The 17,399-nt window shown below is 44.7% G+C and overlaps 1 long non-coding RNA gene across 2 annotated transcripts; it reads left to right on the top strand.

Moving 5' to 3' along the window:
- Window positions 1–176: 176 nt before the first annotated feature.
- Window positions 177–14,972, top strand: LOC124470123. 2 transcript variants are annotated; one of them, XR_006956372.1, is made up of 3 exons: window positions 177–327; window positions 8,301–8,431; window positions 14,069–14,972. It is a non-coding gene; the product is annotated as an uncharacterized LOC124470123 (long non-coding RNA). The 2 variants fall into 2 exon arrangements; XR_006956371.1 differs by having other exon boundaries at window positions 8,301–8,452.
- Window positions 14,973–17,399: the final 2,427 nt, after the last annotated feature.

Raw genomic sequence — 17,399 nt, 5'->3', positions numbered from 1 at the left:
GAAAAAGGGCATATGCAGTCAACTAAATCAAATACAAATGTATTCCATTCAAACAGCTCTCCGGTTCCACCTACCCTCCCTTGGAACGTGGAAGCACCATGACAGACATATTGTGTTGTCATTATACAGCAGTCTCCACATCTGCAGTTGAAGCGAGCACCCTCCGTGACGTCACCCACTGTATCTGACTGTATGCAGAGCGCTCCATGGAGCGCGTGGTCGCAAGCACATGGAAATGAGGTCGAGATTTGTGTCTCAAAGACACGCACTTTATTAATCGGTAATGGAATATAAATAATATTACAAAAATGCAACCTGAATGGAAGGGTAAGCATTATTGATATTATCAGTCTCTGTGATACAATGCTTTTGTATCGATGTTTAAATGCTCAACCTAAATCATTTTATGATAGCAGCCAGATGATCTGTTTGCAGATATGTTGCAGAAAATTGAAATCATGAATAAGATAAGTTAACGTTCTCAAATGTACAGTATTTTGTTCTAAGGAGTGTTGCTTTATGTAAGTACATTGTGTTTGGTTTTAATTTATTTGCTGAATAGCTATTACTGGGACAGGCTACTCTATGTAGCCTACATAACTCTAAACATTATCAAGCTTGAACTTAAAACTATTTTTCTCGTGTTTATTATGCATGACAAACTATGCTTCCAAAGTAACATGTTCATTGTAAGGCCCACTTTTTAATATTTGCCTGGTTATTTTTGGCACTGCTCAGCATGATAATACCAGGTTTAATAATGGTACATAACAGTAGTCTGTCATTCCTTCTATGCTCTGTCTGCTCCACCACCTGAGTGTAACAATTTGCCGGGTGCCATTTTGCCTTTGTTGTGGGTAGTGTTACAGAAAATACTGACACTTCTGATGAATGTGCTTGAAAAATGAACAAAACAATGGAGTTACAGAACTGCAGCATGTGGCATAGTGACACATTTTGATACCACCCCCCGTATTGCAGATACATTTGCAACTGCTGTGTCCTCGGATCCTGTTATGCAAGTCAGAATCAGAGTCCAGGTGTTGACTCCTCTGTGGAATGTGCAGCACTTTGACAGATCCAGCCCTCTTTCTGGTCGTGTTACGCTTAGCTTAAAAGGGGTCAGTTGTGGACCCTTTGAAAGCACACCCTAATGTTATGCATCTGCAAGAGACTCCTGTAAATCTGTTTACAGTCATTTGTGTGCGCAGAATATAGATCACAAGGTTTCTGTGGTCAGTCTGTGAAATCTGTTTATGTTATCTAAACTCAAGGTTGTCCAGGTTAGGTTCCAGTTATACATGACAACTCATGAATTACATGTCACAACTGTCATGTTAGCCTCCCAATCCCAGTCAATGATCAACAGGTTTTAATGTCTGTTTGTTCTACATTCAGGCTAAATTGTTATGTAGATCTTTAAGTGCCAACCTATCTCTCCTTTCAAGTCAGATAACATATCCAGAAAGAGGAGATAGTATCCCTCTCAACCAGTTGTCATCAGCTTATTCTTCTCTCCCAGTAAGATAAGGAAGATACAATACAATTTCATCTGCCAAGACACTTCTTCAGTGTCTCACTGTTTACTTGAAATCAATGGAACTTACATTTTGTACACTCGCTCCTGTCAACATAGCCATTACCCCTAATATAGTCCTTGCTTTTGAGCAGGGATAATATGTGGGTGAAAGTGCACTGAGTCGTTGTTACATAACAGACCAGAGTCAACCGGTCTAAGGCTGTAGTCTCACTCCCGTTTGGACTGTATACACACATGTTTGAGGGCATGGATACAGGGAGGCTTGCTGTTATGTAAGGCTCCCTGAAAAGAATGTGTGTTTTTAGTGAGGCGAGGTAGAGGGGGAGGGGGGGGGCGATGAAGCTCTCTGATACTCCCTCAGAAGGCTGTGGAGTCGTCTGGCAGAGAGGGAGATCTGTTTCTCTGCCTGGGTCTCATTTTACAGCATCATGATTTTCAGATGACCTCATCACTTTCCTATTTGGGATTTTCTCTCTCTCTCTCTCTCTCTGTCTCTACTTTTATTTCTCTCACCCTCTCTCTTTTTCACTCTTTCGTTCTCTCTCCCCCTTTTCCCTACCTTCCCTCAGCTCTCTCTCTCTCTCTCTCTCTCTCTCTCTCTCTCTCTCTCTCTCTCTCTTTCTCTCCATCCCTCCATCCCTCTCTTTCTTTCCTATGCACTCTAATTCTCCCTGTCCATTAGTCGGCAGCCAGTCTGTGTTGTCTTTGGCAGTAGGGACCTTGGTCTGACTGCCAAGAGCTTCCCTGCACAATGTTTGCTGTGTGAGAGTTGGGGCACAGAAGGCACAGTAAGAAATGGGCTGTAGAGAAGTAGAGGAGCTGTACTCCACAGGCAGCGTTTTAGAACACCTTAAAGCAGCGAACCTCTAAGGCTATCACATCCTTCAGATCTGGGGTTTCCCCCCACTAAGCTTGACTCTAGACACAAGGAACAGCTGCTCTACAGACTTGGCCATGTCCCAATAATAGATAATCTTAATCATCTTGTGTACTTGCAAAGTAGAAAAGTATTGTGTAGTGGATGAAAATACATTCAGTATTTATATACAGCCAGGGATTGTATGTGTGAATGAATGAGGGAATGTGGATGCAACAGTAGAATTTGAGTGTTGATCTAAGTAAGAGCGAGATCCTAGAAATGTTTCTGTTGTGATTGAAAGCGTTTTCTTTGTGCTTTGTGGGGGTGACATCGGATTATTATGTAACCCTGCAACACCCTCTGGTGAGTGAAGTCACTGGTTAGCTATAAGCATGTTTACAACTCATTTAACTTAGGGAAGAAAAGAGAAAACAACACAACGTTTTGGGAGAGTTTGTCTTAGACTTTGGGTTATGGATCTGTATTCACTTGTAATTCTTTCACTATTTTTCCAAACAATCAAGTGTTCCACAGCACACAGCATTTTGAAGATCTGAATAGCCTCACCGGAGATCATAACCGTGCTGGCCTTATACATAAATGGAACGACTTCATGTAAATAATCCAATGTTTTCTGGACATTTTGATGGCAGAAGCAGAATCCAGCAAACAGAGAAACTCAAGTGTTGAAGGTTCGTTCGTGGGCTCTCCAATGTGTTTGGATTCCAAACACGACTGCAGTGATCTCACAGTAAAAGTCAGCCTGAAAAGCCCTTTGTCACAACGCGACTTTTCAGGGCCGTTGGTCAATCGGTGCTCAGATGGAACACTGATAAAAAGCTGCTGAATGGCTGGAATCTGTAGGCCTTTTTGTATCTGGATGTGAGGGGGCAGTCCTAGCAGAGCAGGATGGAGAGACAGTTCTGTCATGTGTTTTATTTTAGTGATCCCCATCATGGTTTGGGATACTGGCTGGATTACTCCTAACACTTCTGGGCATTGCTGCCTTGATGTACAATCACACAGTCACTATTTATGCAGGGAGTTTGTGAGTCATTAAAGCCCGGTGTTAAGTTTACGTATTCAGACAGGAAGCAGGAGGAAGTAAGGGAGCTTGAGAGGAGAAGCAGTTGGAGGAAGATGCAGGCAAATGTCGCTCAGGATAGAAGTGCCTGCTGAATGTAGAAGTAAAAAAGTACACAGCAAGTTACATGATCCAAAATGCACTTTTGGGTGTACAGATGTACGGAATACTTTCTTTTTCTCTGTCTCTTCCTCTATATTTTTCTCATACATACAACCTAATAAGGTCATTAGTATGAGTCAGAATGGACTTTGGCTGACAGATAGGGAGACAGAGAAAGGGCAGCAGGATAGAGATCTTGCCCCACTCTCCAGGTTGTGTAGACAGTATGAGACATACTCTGCCAACAACGTGTTGGATTTAGTTGTCCATTTACCTTCAGCAACAAGGGAAAGAACAATGATTCATATTAACTGGCAGACTGACCTACATACGTTGGTATACCAAACAGTTGAAGAGAAACATTTGTGCACATTCCAATAAATGACTTTGTTGAACTGACAAACCCAGAAAGGAATGGAAGACTAAGAGGGTTTTGATTGGGGGTGGGGGAAATAATCGATTCACATTTGAATCGCGATTCAGTCTTCTAGTGATTCACATCGATTCACAAATGTAAAAAAAAAATCTCTCTTTTTTTTGGGCAATGTTATTTTATTTATTTATTTATTTGAAAAAATCATGAATCCGTTTTTATTTTGACAACATTTAAACACCCACAGTATTTTTTGCCTTCTAACACACACCGTGGGAAATATAAACCCAGGTATGTCTTATCTGCCTGTCTCATCGAGCAGCACGCCTCCATTCATTAATTGGTATTACAGGGTGAGATCCGACCCCATGCAGTATCATGTGTACTGACAGTATGTGGGCCAGTTCACAGAGCACTTTAATGAGCATTAAAACAATGTTAATGAAATATTAATAGCCCTTTTTCAAGGCACGTGCCAAGTCACTCCATCAGGCGCTCAACAGGGGTCGGAGGTCACCCCTCTCACTGTCTGGCTGCATTCATTAGCCTGATTGAAATGATACAAAAATGGTTTTTTTCAACAAAGACCAACGTTGGCTTTTGTTTTTGCCTGAATCATGTGCATTTGAACTCTTGAAAAATTATGTGTTCCTCCAGGTTCCTCTAGTAACCAGAGGGAGACACCACTCTGTTCCAGAACTCGGTCAAAAAAATGACTTAATTCCATGTCTACCTGACTCTTCAGGTTTATTATTAGTGCCAGGTCTTCTGTCTTCGCCTGTGTTCCCTGGCACCGTCTGGCCATGTTATTTCAGAGGCTGGCATGGCTACTGAGTGTGACAGCACTTGGCTCCGGAGGCGAGCGGTATGTTGGCCATGGTGTTTCGCCAGCTGTGAGAATGGACACTGGCGCAGGGTCACCACATGTCCCAGGACATCCCTTCACACCTACAGATCGCCAAATGTACACCATGTAGACTAGTATATCCTTGGGCTGTCACAGTAACCCACTAGCATGTTCTCGGTCATGAAATTGAACTCTCTGCATGGCTGTGTGTTTCTTTATAAGGTTTAGGGGCTGTAAAGGGGTACAACATCAAGAAAGCGGGAAGCATTGTGGAGAAAGGGTCGATGGGGGGCGGGGTGGGGGGGGGGGGGCAGGGAGAATGGTCCCCTCTTGCCTTACAGCTTTTTTGTTCTTCGGGGATGTGTGACCTGCCACCTCCACCACACCACAACTTGACAAGGTCCTCCTGTTTAGGTCTGACTAGGTCACTGGGTAGCCATGAACCAGTGTAGAGTGTCCATCCTCTCCCTTCAGGGTCTAATACTTCTATGGTGTGTCACAGACAGCCCCCGCCCACACACCCTCTCCTTTTGGCTCCGATAGCAGGTTGTGGACACTGATCGGCTTCCCTTTGGTGTGCTGACGGCCTGTCCCTTAACAGGGGGATCTGATTTCTCTCTACAACCCCCTATGTAAGGCAATAGGAGATAGACAACAGCCTGCCATCTGGGGAAAGCGATACCACTGCTGAATCATACTATTAAAGTGCAACATCTTTCCCTTATTTTTATTTTATTTTTTTGTTTGCATGGCTGTACTCTTTCCATGGCCTGGCTTCTCATTTCAGCCATGACAGAGAGACAGGTCTATCTTATCTCCATGGATGCGATACAATGCTTCCCTGTGCCTATCAGAGCGCACAGGAAAGAAAACCTTTAGACTGTCACCTCATGTCGGACTTCTTTGAAAAGTTTAATTACTGTCCTTTACTATGGAGTAAGAGCTAGCCTGCATGTTGGAGCCAAAGGAAACCTCTACCCTACACACCCCATCGTCAAATAACAAAAATCCCAAACAAATATTAACTAATGGGTTAGTTTACTAACAGCCCATTAATCACCCCTTCGCTCCGCCCATCTCACCTTTCGGTGTGTTAGTGTTCTTACGGGAGACAGGTGGAAAAGGTGGAGGGTGACAGAATGATAAAAGCAGAGGAATCCTTAATCCACTCACCAGCAGTAGTTCCCACCCCTGCCCTTTACTAATGGGGCTGATGTGGGAGGAGCAGGAATAGGAGGGCTGCTGTCTCGTGACTGTGGGACCAGCCGGCTCATCTCGGCTCTGATAAATAGACCTGTCTACAGGGGGGGGGGGGGGGGGGCGTGTGTGTGTGTGTGGGGGGGGTGCGGAGGTGGGGGGAGCTGGTAGGGAAAAAGAGAGCCGCCCTGTTTTCCCATTGATTGGGGGCCCGTTGATTTGTGCCCAGAACAGATGGGCCCCCTGGGGGCCCGGCACTCATTCGCACCTCCCCTGCCTCCCTCTCTCCAGCCTCTTCCATCTTCATCAGCTCACAGGCTTCAGAGCACAGCGACCTGGCAGGCCGGTGCACAGGTCACCTCTGAGGCCGCAGAGTTGCGAGACATACAGAAATCGATGGCCCGTTATTTCTCGCAGGGAAAGAATGCCGCTGTGTTGCCGCAGCTTTACTGTAGCTTTAGCTGTATTGTTCTCCACTGCAGGGGAATCGGTATCTGGCATTGTGTGTTGCCTGGTCGTCCCTATGGGGTTTTGTGCACTGTGCATACTGCAGGTACCTGTACATTTAGAGGGACCATGCTAGTCCTGCTACAGAGCCAGAGGTTTTCTGGTGACTAAGGACATCCAGGGCTCTAGTGTGCAATACATTGTGTGCGTGTCCCCTTACGAAGGTCATTGTATAGGCCTGCTCTCATATGATGCAGTAATTAGATTCAGGCCAAATATGTGGATCACTGAACAGGACGTTTGTGAATGTGTTGCTTTCATCAAGGTCGGAAACTCTGACACTATGAGGTGTAGTCTTAGTCAATCTTTTAGCAATTGTTCGATGTATTGAAGACTAGAGAGCCCAGAGTGTGGCACACTGATTTCCTGTGCTGGGATGACGTCTTCTTGAAATCTAATCAGGTTCTGCAGAATCTGAAAAATGCTGCTCAGACTCCAACCGTTTACTGTACAGCCCCCCCCCCCCCCCCACTCTCCTGGACAGACTAACAGTCAGGAGATTTCAATTCATAGCACATGTTCAAGGGTGCAACACACAGATTCCAAAGATTGTTTGTGACTGACTCATAGCTGACCATTTCCTGCTACACTTTAGTAATTGAACATAGTGCTCCATGATATCTATTAGATGCAAAACGTTGTATTTAATCCATTAAGGCCGTCCGTATTCAGTAAATATCTTGCATAATGATCCTTTATTTTCTGTGTTGGGGCTGTCCTAATACTGAGCTGACTGAATTCCGTGGATAGGGCTTGTGTTTCCTGTCTGTGCTGATAGCTGTTAGTCTCTATCAGGGAGTCACAGAACCACGAGACGTTTTCAGTTGCTGCTGAATCACTTCTAAACAGTCCCTGCATAGCAGATTATGGAGCAGTCTTCCCAAGAAAGTGGTTGTGAAAAAGGACCCTCTTTAAATGTCTGTTGGTTGTCTTAACCACCTAGTTAAATGTTCATTGTGCTGGACTACATACTGTAAGTGTTTTAGTGGGACTCATTCGACTTGAGGAATCTCAATTTATGGATCTAGTCTTTACAGTGGACTGTTGTTAGAGATAGCCACCCCGTTATCTGCCACCATTACACGCAGATGAAACTGCAGTAGATCATCTGGAGCTGGTCTATGGAAGTACTTCAGTGGACCGGGAGCAACTGATTAGTCTTGAAATGGGTCCGTTGGAAACATCTCAATTAAATATCTATACACACACCCATGTACACATGCACATACACATGTACATGTGCACACACTTACACACATACTCAGTGCTGAGACAGACACTTCCCTGCATCAGTAATGAATAAGAGGCCAACCTATGTACATCATTAGCCTGAACACCCAAAATGCATGTGAACTAATCAAGGATTCATCAGGAGAATATGAAGTCTATTTATGTTCTGTCCATTCCTTTATTCGGTTTCTCCTTCCCTCTTCCCCTCTCTTTTATCGCTTTCTCTGTCCCCTCTTCTATCTCTTTTTGCCTCCATTCTGCCTCTTCTCGTATGAGTTCATAACCTTCGTTGTCAACCTAACCTCTGAACAGCAGCCAAGTCCAGGTGTCAGGTTAGATACAGAAACATCAATATCTAACATATGAACATCCTGCTGCTACACCTGTTCACTTGTGGTTCCACCTCAGAAGTGACATGCTGGCATATGATCAGATGGTTGGAGGCTCTCCTTTGTCCAATGTCCCATAATGTCCTGACAGGGCACTACACAAGGCTACACCTCCACGCTTAATCTCTCTGAGCCTGAGCCAACTCTAAATGCACTGATCTCTTCTTTTCAGGGAGACAGCCCTGTCAGCAGAGCGCTGAGCCCCCCCCCCCCCCCCCCCCACCCCCTCCAGCCATCTCCCCTGACTCGCCATGCCATCAAAAGGAGGTTGAACCTGGGAGCAGTGCAGCGCAGTGTGGCCTGGTAGTCATCAGCCTCCTGGAGGTGTTTTGTTTGACCCCTCTTTTTATTAATTTACTCTACAACGCAACTGTGTCTCCGACATTAAACAAGTACGGGTCGATGTGTAAATATTTAGCCTTCTATGTTTTACAGAGTTCAAAGGCACCCAAAAGAAATTAATGGAAGATTTTCCCGGACTTCCTAATAATGCACAAAGTGTCTGTGTGTGTGTGTGTTTGTTCTATATACTGTATCTGCATACATAGATAAAAGAGTTGGCAGCAAATTGCCATATTTGAGTGTTCATGGTCCAATAAGTCCCAGATTACTGCCCTATAAAGTGCCGAACTAACATTCTTTTTAACCAATAGTGGCTTCATAAAGATAAACATGGCCAATTAATTTGTGGCACATTGAGGTAGTTAGTGTTCAATGTTGAATAGAGGACATATGGTACTGGACCCATTTTTACTGTCTCCAGATTGTTAGAATTAAGATTCAGTGTAAGTCTATACACATTCTATTGTCCATAAGGGACAGGTTAGTCATAATTCTGCCAGTAGTGACTGTCAATCAACAGCAACTGTCAATTGACAGCTTGTCTGAGGGATAACCGGTATTTAAGGTCAGCTGATGGGGGTCATTCCCGCAGACACAAGGTCACTGACGGGGCTCAAATGTCACTGTCCAGACTTCCTCACAAAGGGGGAGACCCCTCATGCAATTTAGGATTTCTTGTCTCAGAATGTAAAAGCCCTCTTTTAGATGAGTATTTAAAGTAGCTAGTGTCATTGCCATATTATCATAACATAGAAGTTGACATTGCCGCAAAGATCATTGTCAACAGTCATGTTAAAGAAATGTTTAGGGAGTCAGGTGGCTGAGCGGTTAGGGAATCGGGCTAGTAATCAGAATGTTGCCGGTTCGATTCCTGGCCTTGCCAAATGACGTTGTGTCCTTGGGCAAGGCACATCACCCTACTTGCCTAAGGGAATGTCCCTGTACTTACTGTAAGTCGCCCTGGATAAGAGCGTCTGCTAAATGACTAAATGTAATGTTTAGTGACTCAAACTGATATTAATATTTTTTTTAGGTATTTAGGAACTGACTGGTTTTACCTCATGACAAACACATTCTGGGAAACACAATGGTTAAGTTGTCTGTGCAACTGCTATGCAAATGTCCCGAACCCTAAAAGAGCATGCAAGTTCATACAGATATTCCCAGAAGAAAGTTTTACAATGACGTCTAATTAAGCGCTTCAGGCATGTTTTGTAGGTTGACGTACAAATGAAGACATTCAAATAAGTCTGCTTGTAAGTACAGCGAATGAACGATCCAGTAATATTGGAGGATGACTTGAGATTGTTGTATTATATACTGAGGCGACCATTAGGTTGTTCACTAGCGCACTGTCATTCCGCTTGGGGGTTTTTCAGAGGAAGAGCAAATTAGGAGTCAGGAGACAAACAGACTCAAATTTTGCGCCTGATTCTTTTAGAATGACAATAACGTTATTCACTTAGCAGGAAGTTGAACTTCTTCCCTCTGAATACTAATGTAAAGGGTGGCTGTTCGTTTATTTGATTTGCGTGGGATGCATACATAATGACTGGAAATGAAGATGAAACAAAAAATGTGATCATGAGCAGAGAATCATAGCCCTCTGGGCCAGAAACAATTGATCTATTGCAGATTAAGACTGTTGTCATTGCCCTATGAGAACACCATATACTTTTTATTAGAGTAGTGACTCTGTAAATAACTGCCGTTTGGCAGTTTTTGACCACTAGATAAGTGAGGGTTATCTGGTTAACAAGCCATCCTCTCTTCAACAGTTGGAGTGTGTAGCAACAATGAAAGAAACTAATTCAGGCTATAATAAATATGAGCCCAGAGTCATAAAGCGAAGAATCTTGAAACATTTAATATAATTTTGCAAACCAATGGGACAGGATATACAACACCAAGTACATAACATGGATTTTGTGTTTTTTGCCGTTTGAGATGCAAGTACTTTGCGTTTCAAAGAAAACCATTTGATGATCATAAGTTACATACTCTCAATCCTCCTCTCATCTTTGTCTTCCTCCTGCTAAGTCGTAGTAAAAGAAAACGCTTCTCCATTCATTCTAGATCTGCACCTGTCGAGACGAGGGTCAGGCCTTCAGGTTTTAACGTCCTGGATTTACAGCCCTCAGCTGGAGGGGTCCTCTCTCCCTCCGTATAGGACGGTTGGCTGGAGGAGCGTCCTCTCTCCCTCCCTATTGGACGGCTGGCCGCAGCAGCTGTGATGGCGTCACTGGCAGCTCCTGTCAAAGACATGGAGGAGCAGGAAGGCTCTCTAGCCTGAGAGCTGAGCGATAGCTCTCCCGATTTGATATGGCCTCGCCATCAGCTGTTCGGTTCCGTTTACACCACAGAATATAGGTAGAAGAAGTGGGTTCAGTTTTCTTCATGTGTTTCCTTGGTATTACTCTACCAAACGGGAGGGAATATTGTATTTCACTGTCCTATGGTAGGTGCCTACTGAAGTAAGGGCATGTTTTAGCTGTGTGGTCTTTGGCTTCAGAAAACAGACTTTTATGAGCTAAGCAGCTGTGTGAGGGGAAACATTAGCAATGCTTGGTCATTACAAAGAGGGGCTAACATTTCACCAATTTATTTCTGCTGCGACTTGGCAGTTATGACATGTTGAGGGATCGGTAGTATTTCACTAAGTGGGAGAGAGAAAAGTCTGGCTGTCATAAAGTCGGCTTGGCTGTTTCATCCATCTGGGAAGTCCTACTACATTACCCAACAGCCACTGCTACAACCCTGGCCCTGGCCCACTGGAGCAGATGTAGGTCAGAATGTGTGTGTGGGGGTAATCCCTGAAACAGAGAGCATTAATGAGCCTGATCTCTTTTTAGGAGGTCCTGGCCCAGGATTCTCGCAGGGGACACTACATCATCACACACAAGGTTTCCCTGCTGCCATTTCTGTTCCTCAGTGTGCGTATTTTCAATATGTGTTTGTGTGTCTGCGGAGGATGGACACAGGCTGGACTGGGGGGCGTCAGTGGGATGTTAATGGATACAAAATAAAAGTACACCTCAGTGTTGAGCTCCCAACATGACTGGTGACTGGGTTGTCTTCCCTCCGTATACGGTCTGACTCAGCCACCCAGTGTATTGACAGTACACTGCTGTGGACGACCATACTGGTCAGTCGGTGGACAGAGGAGGTTGTCTGAACTTTCTCACCCAGGTCAGACTTTTAACCTAACCCCATGATCATTTCCGCTGACGGGGGCCCCTGGCGTGCTAATCTGCTCTAATGGCCTGTGGGTAATGAGCTTGCTGTCGATGAATGACGGGCAGCAGATCGTTGAACCCCACCCCCACCCCACAACTAGCATGGCAACTGCTGGCATGGATACTGTTGCAAATTCCACATGGATCATATAGCTGAGTCGAGATGGGTAGCACCTGGAGTTTGACAGATGACTTGCAGGGGCTGACGTTCCTTGTACTAAACTAGTTACAGGCAGATCGTCCTCGATCCCACTGGCCCAGACCAGGTCCAGGCTCAATGTCACATTTAGGCTAGCAGATGACAGAAACCTTCCATGAAATTGTTCATGCTCTAAAACATTCCTGATTCCTGCAGTGGCAACATTGAACTGATGTTGCATCGAGTTTAGTGGATGGAGTTCTGAGAGTGAGAATCTGAAAGCGAACGGCAGTGTGATTCTGCTCCGTAATACTTGTTGTTTCAGAATGACTTGCTGTTCGCAGGTCAAAAGGAGCTGCATCCACAAGGCACTTGAGTAGTGAGCTCCAGACATGGCTACAGTAACACCTCCATCGCCCCCCACAGCTAGCTTTCCCCCTGTATGACCTACTGGGAACCTGGCACCCCTATGTGCCACCAATGTAGTCAGGTGACCTGGTTCAATCTACACCTCGTCCAATGGGATTCCTCATCCTCATCCAACCGTGCACCGTGTAGGGAAAGTTACCGGTGTCAGCAACTGCTCTCACGCTCCGGCGCTCTAACAGTTGCAGTGCGGTCGCTCTGTGGTTTTGGTCAGTCAGAGTTCATACAAGAAAGTGCATTTACAGTATCATGGAATGACTGTTAGGTGCTCTTTCAGTTTCAATTTCCCATCCTTCCCCTATCTCCGCCGTTGGCTCCAGTGGTGGTCCTCTCTCGTACTGGTGTCTGTCAGTGAAGGGTTTACCCCTGTGCTGATTTAGCCATGTCGCCTTCACAGCGCAAGCGGATAACATCACATGAGCTAGGGGGCGGAGGTGGGGTTGCGGTTCTTTGCTCCAGTCAGGTCCTGTTTTCGACCCCTCCCTTTCTCATGAGCATTCCTTTCATTGGTTTGTCACCCGCCTGCAAATACATCTGTACAGACGTGTGACTTCCATACCTTAGAAGCTAGTCAGCTGTCCAGGCACCAGTCACGCCCCTACAGGGACCATGGAGTGCCAAGGGGGACATGAGGGACAATGATCAGGGCAATCAATATGTCAGAGGGAACACGATATGTGAAAGGAGGCTTTCTCGTTGGTGAGGGGTCTATGTAAGAAAACTGTGTATGTGTACTTTATACATCTGTCATTGGATACAGCACCCTTGGGAAATATATGTGTCCTAAAGTCATGTTTACATACTACACTAGCAGCCAAACCTCTCCTTCACTAACCAACCAAGGTTCCTTACACAGTGTAAACCACAGCAAACACAGAATAATCCTGATATAATATACGAGGATAAATTGGCTTTTCAGGTGTTCCCAGGCTATTGTGTTTCATAACTCTGACGGAACATTTTATATTGAAAATGTTCTTGAGAAAACAGAGATATCCCTGAAAGGATGTCATTCACATTTAGTCATTTTAGCATTCACCTGCAGTAGACTGCATGGAAGACTGGTTTAGTGTTTGAAAAGAGTTGGCCTATTTAAAAAAAAGAGGCCAAGGACATGGCATAGGACAAAGAGAAACGCAGTAGTATTTGTACTCATCTTGAGCAGATTTTTTTTTGCATTCACTGGAACATGTTGTAGATGTGAGTTCTTCAGGAAACTGTCGTCATAGTCCTGTCAAATCACCCATTGCGAATCACCAATAGCAGTGCCACATGCTTGGCGTACTAGACATCCCAGACAAGAAGTGCTCCCCTCAGCAATAATCAGTATCAGGAACTGAACAGACGGTAGCTTGACCTGTCAAAAACAATCTTCATTCAGTTCTGCTAGTTTTCAGTTTCACTGGACAACGTGACTCATGTCGTTAAGTGCGCCTAATAACTAACTGGTTCAAACAAGTGCCTGTCAAAACATCACAAGTAACAAGGGTCTAAGGCGGACAGTGAAGATCATGAGAACACTGATAAAGCACCCTCTATTCATAACCAAAAGGCACCAACAGTCTTGTTCTGATAATTCTTCAGTCTGCAGATCTCTCAGTCACTTCTGCTTTTGTATTTCACTGATTCATAAGTGGACCTGAAAGTATATTTGATGCAGGCTCTGTTAAAGTGTGACAGACCTGGCTGTTCTGGTAAATGCCTGCCATCTGAAGAACAATATGCTAACCAGTCATATCAGTAGCCATTGCTCGTTCATTGTACCTCTGACACATCTCTTCTCTGTGTGTTTTGCAGGAGCTTTGTTAAAGACCCCGCTCAGGGCACCCCTTTGACACAGGGATCTGTCAAAGACTTGGGCCTGCATGAAAAGAATGCATCTTGGAAGGAACCACTAAGGATATTTAGATTATAATGAATCACATTTTACTCTGTCACATTTTAATCTTACTTCCAGCTATTAACATAATGGCCAATTTAATTTGGGACTCTTTCAGGACAGGGTGTTTTGATTCAGTTAATCACACACAAACAGGTTGTCGATGCAGCTTACTAAACTGCCCACTTCTCTATTTCCTTTCAGTCATAATGAATATTGAAGAAAGACCCACCCTGAATGGGGCCCATGTGGTAGTGTACACTGATGTGTGGTCGGGAAGTACCTAGTGTTACAACTGTCACGTTGGACATCCGCAGCTCAGTTAAAGGAGCCGTCTCTTGTAGAGCCTAGAACAGTGTGCAAAGTTACCCAACCCTAAACACAATACAGCAGACAGTCAGGCTTGAGAATAGGCCAAGCACATGAGTAGACAGGGAAAAAAATGGGAGGGCATGTTAACCACTTGATATACAGTATGTCCTGAGTCATGTTTCAGAAATCAAAATTATTCAGTCAGAGGAGCACATACTGTATAAGATGCTGTACTGTATTGTGTAAGTTTACATGAAGACCAGAATCATCTATTAATGTGGACTGAATATACATGTGTGTGTTGTGTATGTCAAGAGAATGTATTATGTTCTCATATGAATTGAAATATGGAATAGGTTATGATTTCCTTTTTTCCTTTGCTCCATGTCTCTGTATCTTGATATCAGACTGCCAGAAGCTTCCACGTTTAATCTCCGTGTAATCAGCTTTCTGTCAATCCCATTCTCTGAACCAGGTGCCCGAGTCTGAATAAATCACTCAAACGTTTATCAAAACACATTTAACTGTACTTTTTTATTGTGTGATGTTTTCCTGTTGCCCTACCACCAGACTTACTCATTCAAAATGCATTCAAACCTGGGATATCTGCTTAACTACCTCTGAAAAGACACAAGTAGAGAAATGTAAAGGAAGGAAAGAGGACATTAAACATTGACAAACATGTTACATACCTGCATTCCTTACCCCTAATAAAAAAAGAGACACATATCATTAAAGTATAGAGGTATTTTGCAGTTCAAAAAGACCAATTTGAGTCATTCAAGTGTTTCCAAACAAACGAAACAAGACTCCTTTACATACAACTCATCACTGATTTGGTTCATTGTTTCTGGCTCACTGTATTTTTTCCCCTGCTGTCTCCGCCCACACACCTGTTGCCTTTCCATACAGCTTTCACCAAGTTCACTCAGCATCACTTATAATGTCCCTCACTGGGTCCCGCTGGTATGTGCAACCGCAGTAAATGTCATGTTTTGTGTGACTCATTTTGTTCCGTTGTCCTCTCACTCTATTTAATTTTAAACTCAATTAGATATCAAAGTGAGAGAGAGGCTGAAGCAAACAGACCTAGTTAAAAGGAGGCACTGCCAACCCCCATTCCTTCACTTGCTCCCTCCCTCCCTCCCTCCCTCCCTCCCTCCCTCCCTCCCTCCCTCCCTCCCTCCCTCCCTCCCTCCCTTACTCCGTCTGGTATGTTCTGTCATGCCCCCCCTTTCCCCCATCTCTACGCTTCACTGCTATGTTAGCATCTGAAGATGCACGCTTTAGGTAATAAATGAACTGGGCTGCCCACACACACACCTACTGGCAAAACTTGAAAAATGGAGTCTGGACAACCTGACACCAAGTGTGGCGATGGATGACTGACTTTCCCATCATAGAGCTCTATCATGGCTCCGGAGGAGGCTGCAGACGAGTGAACAATCACAAACACACAACCGACCACTGAACCCTGGACTCACTGATACAGAGACATGCACGCAACTGTCCTTTACATTGACGTACGCACACACTCTCTCCCATAGACCTTTCAGTAAAAAACGTCACAAAGCTATGCGTAAGAACACTACAGTTCCCAGGTGCTGTGTACCCTCCCTTCCTCCACCCCCAGCCCCTGTCAAGGTGTGGGTTACAGGGGCTTTTGGGGCCAGGAGCTGTTCTTGGATTTGATGTCATACAGTATCTTTCCCCAGTACTCCAGGACAGCTTGAGATGTGTTTGTGATCTTCCTACACAATCTGCTGTGCATGCTTTACAGAGAGGGGAATTTACAGATTAGTAATTGAGAAATCCTCAACCTACCTCATGCTACATTTGAGCTCTTACTGTAAAGAATCAAGATCACCATTTGTAAACTGCAGCGTAAGAGCATTTCCTCATGCCTGCTGTGTGCCCAGCATGTTTGGAGCTCCTGTGTTTATATAGTGAAGGACAGGGACTGGCTATAGGACAAGCAGGAATGTTAAGAGCTGAAGGAATCTCTGCTACAGAGGCTCTCAATGGATTCATGCTTCATTTTCACAAAACCGGTTTTAATAACGCTTGAACAGTTAACTTCTCACAACAAAGCGCTATAATTGTGATCTATTGGTACATCACATGGCTTCTTTACTTTCTTTCAACTAACTCAGAAATAATGTTTCTGGAAATTTAGCAGACTTATGTTTGATTCTACTGTAATACATAAATACATCTACAAAATGCAAAAAATCCCCATGAATGCTTAGCAAAAACTTTGCCTCCGGACTTGCCAGTCATGCAGTCCTGTTGGTGGACACTGAGAAGGTCAAGGATGTTGGGCTAAATAACGCATGAAGGTCAGACCCAGCGAATCCCCACAGAGGAGCCAGAGCTGTAAGCTGCTGTGAATGGCCATTCTGTCTGTCTGTCTCCCCTTGTCACAATGCCTCCCCCTCCAGCCTACAGCGGCAGCACTTCAGCCTGGTCAACGCCTTCCCTCCCTTTTGATGTGGCTGTGTGTTTGTTCACCAGCGCCAGTGGTCTGTGCTCCCATTCAGCAAAAGTGCCACAGGCTAAATCCCCGGTCCTGGCACAGGCAGGGCGGTGTATTGTTTGGCGTTCACACTCAGAGGCGTGAAACGTGCTGTCTCTTTCACACTCCTCCTGGCCTCAGGCCTGGCCCATGGCCCTTGGCTTCTGGCCCCTCGCCTCTGCCTCCGGTTCTCTTAGGCGAAGTGTGACTTCTCACCTGAGGTCAGGCGATCTGGAGCCTTGACCCATCAGGCTGACAGTCAGCCTGATGTAGTAACACCACTGGTAGTCTGACTATTCTTCCCTATGGTGTGCATATTGGTGTCTCCGTGCACATTATACAATGTGACACACAGTTTTAAGTCACCACTGACTGCTCACCTATGTTTGTATTCTTTAGATATTAATCAATATTTATTTAAT

Source organism: Hypomesus transpacificus, chromosome 8 (assembly GCF_021917145.1).
Source record: "Hypomesus transpacificus isolate Combined female chromosome 8, fHypTra1, whole genome shotgun sequence".
Classification (NCBI taxonomy): Eukaryota; Metazoa; Chordata; class Actinopteri; order Osmeriformes; family Osmeridae; genus Hypomesus; species Hypomesus transpacificus.
Note: the sequence above shows the minus strand (reverse complement) of the source record. Positions and strands in the feature narration are given on the sequence as shown.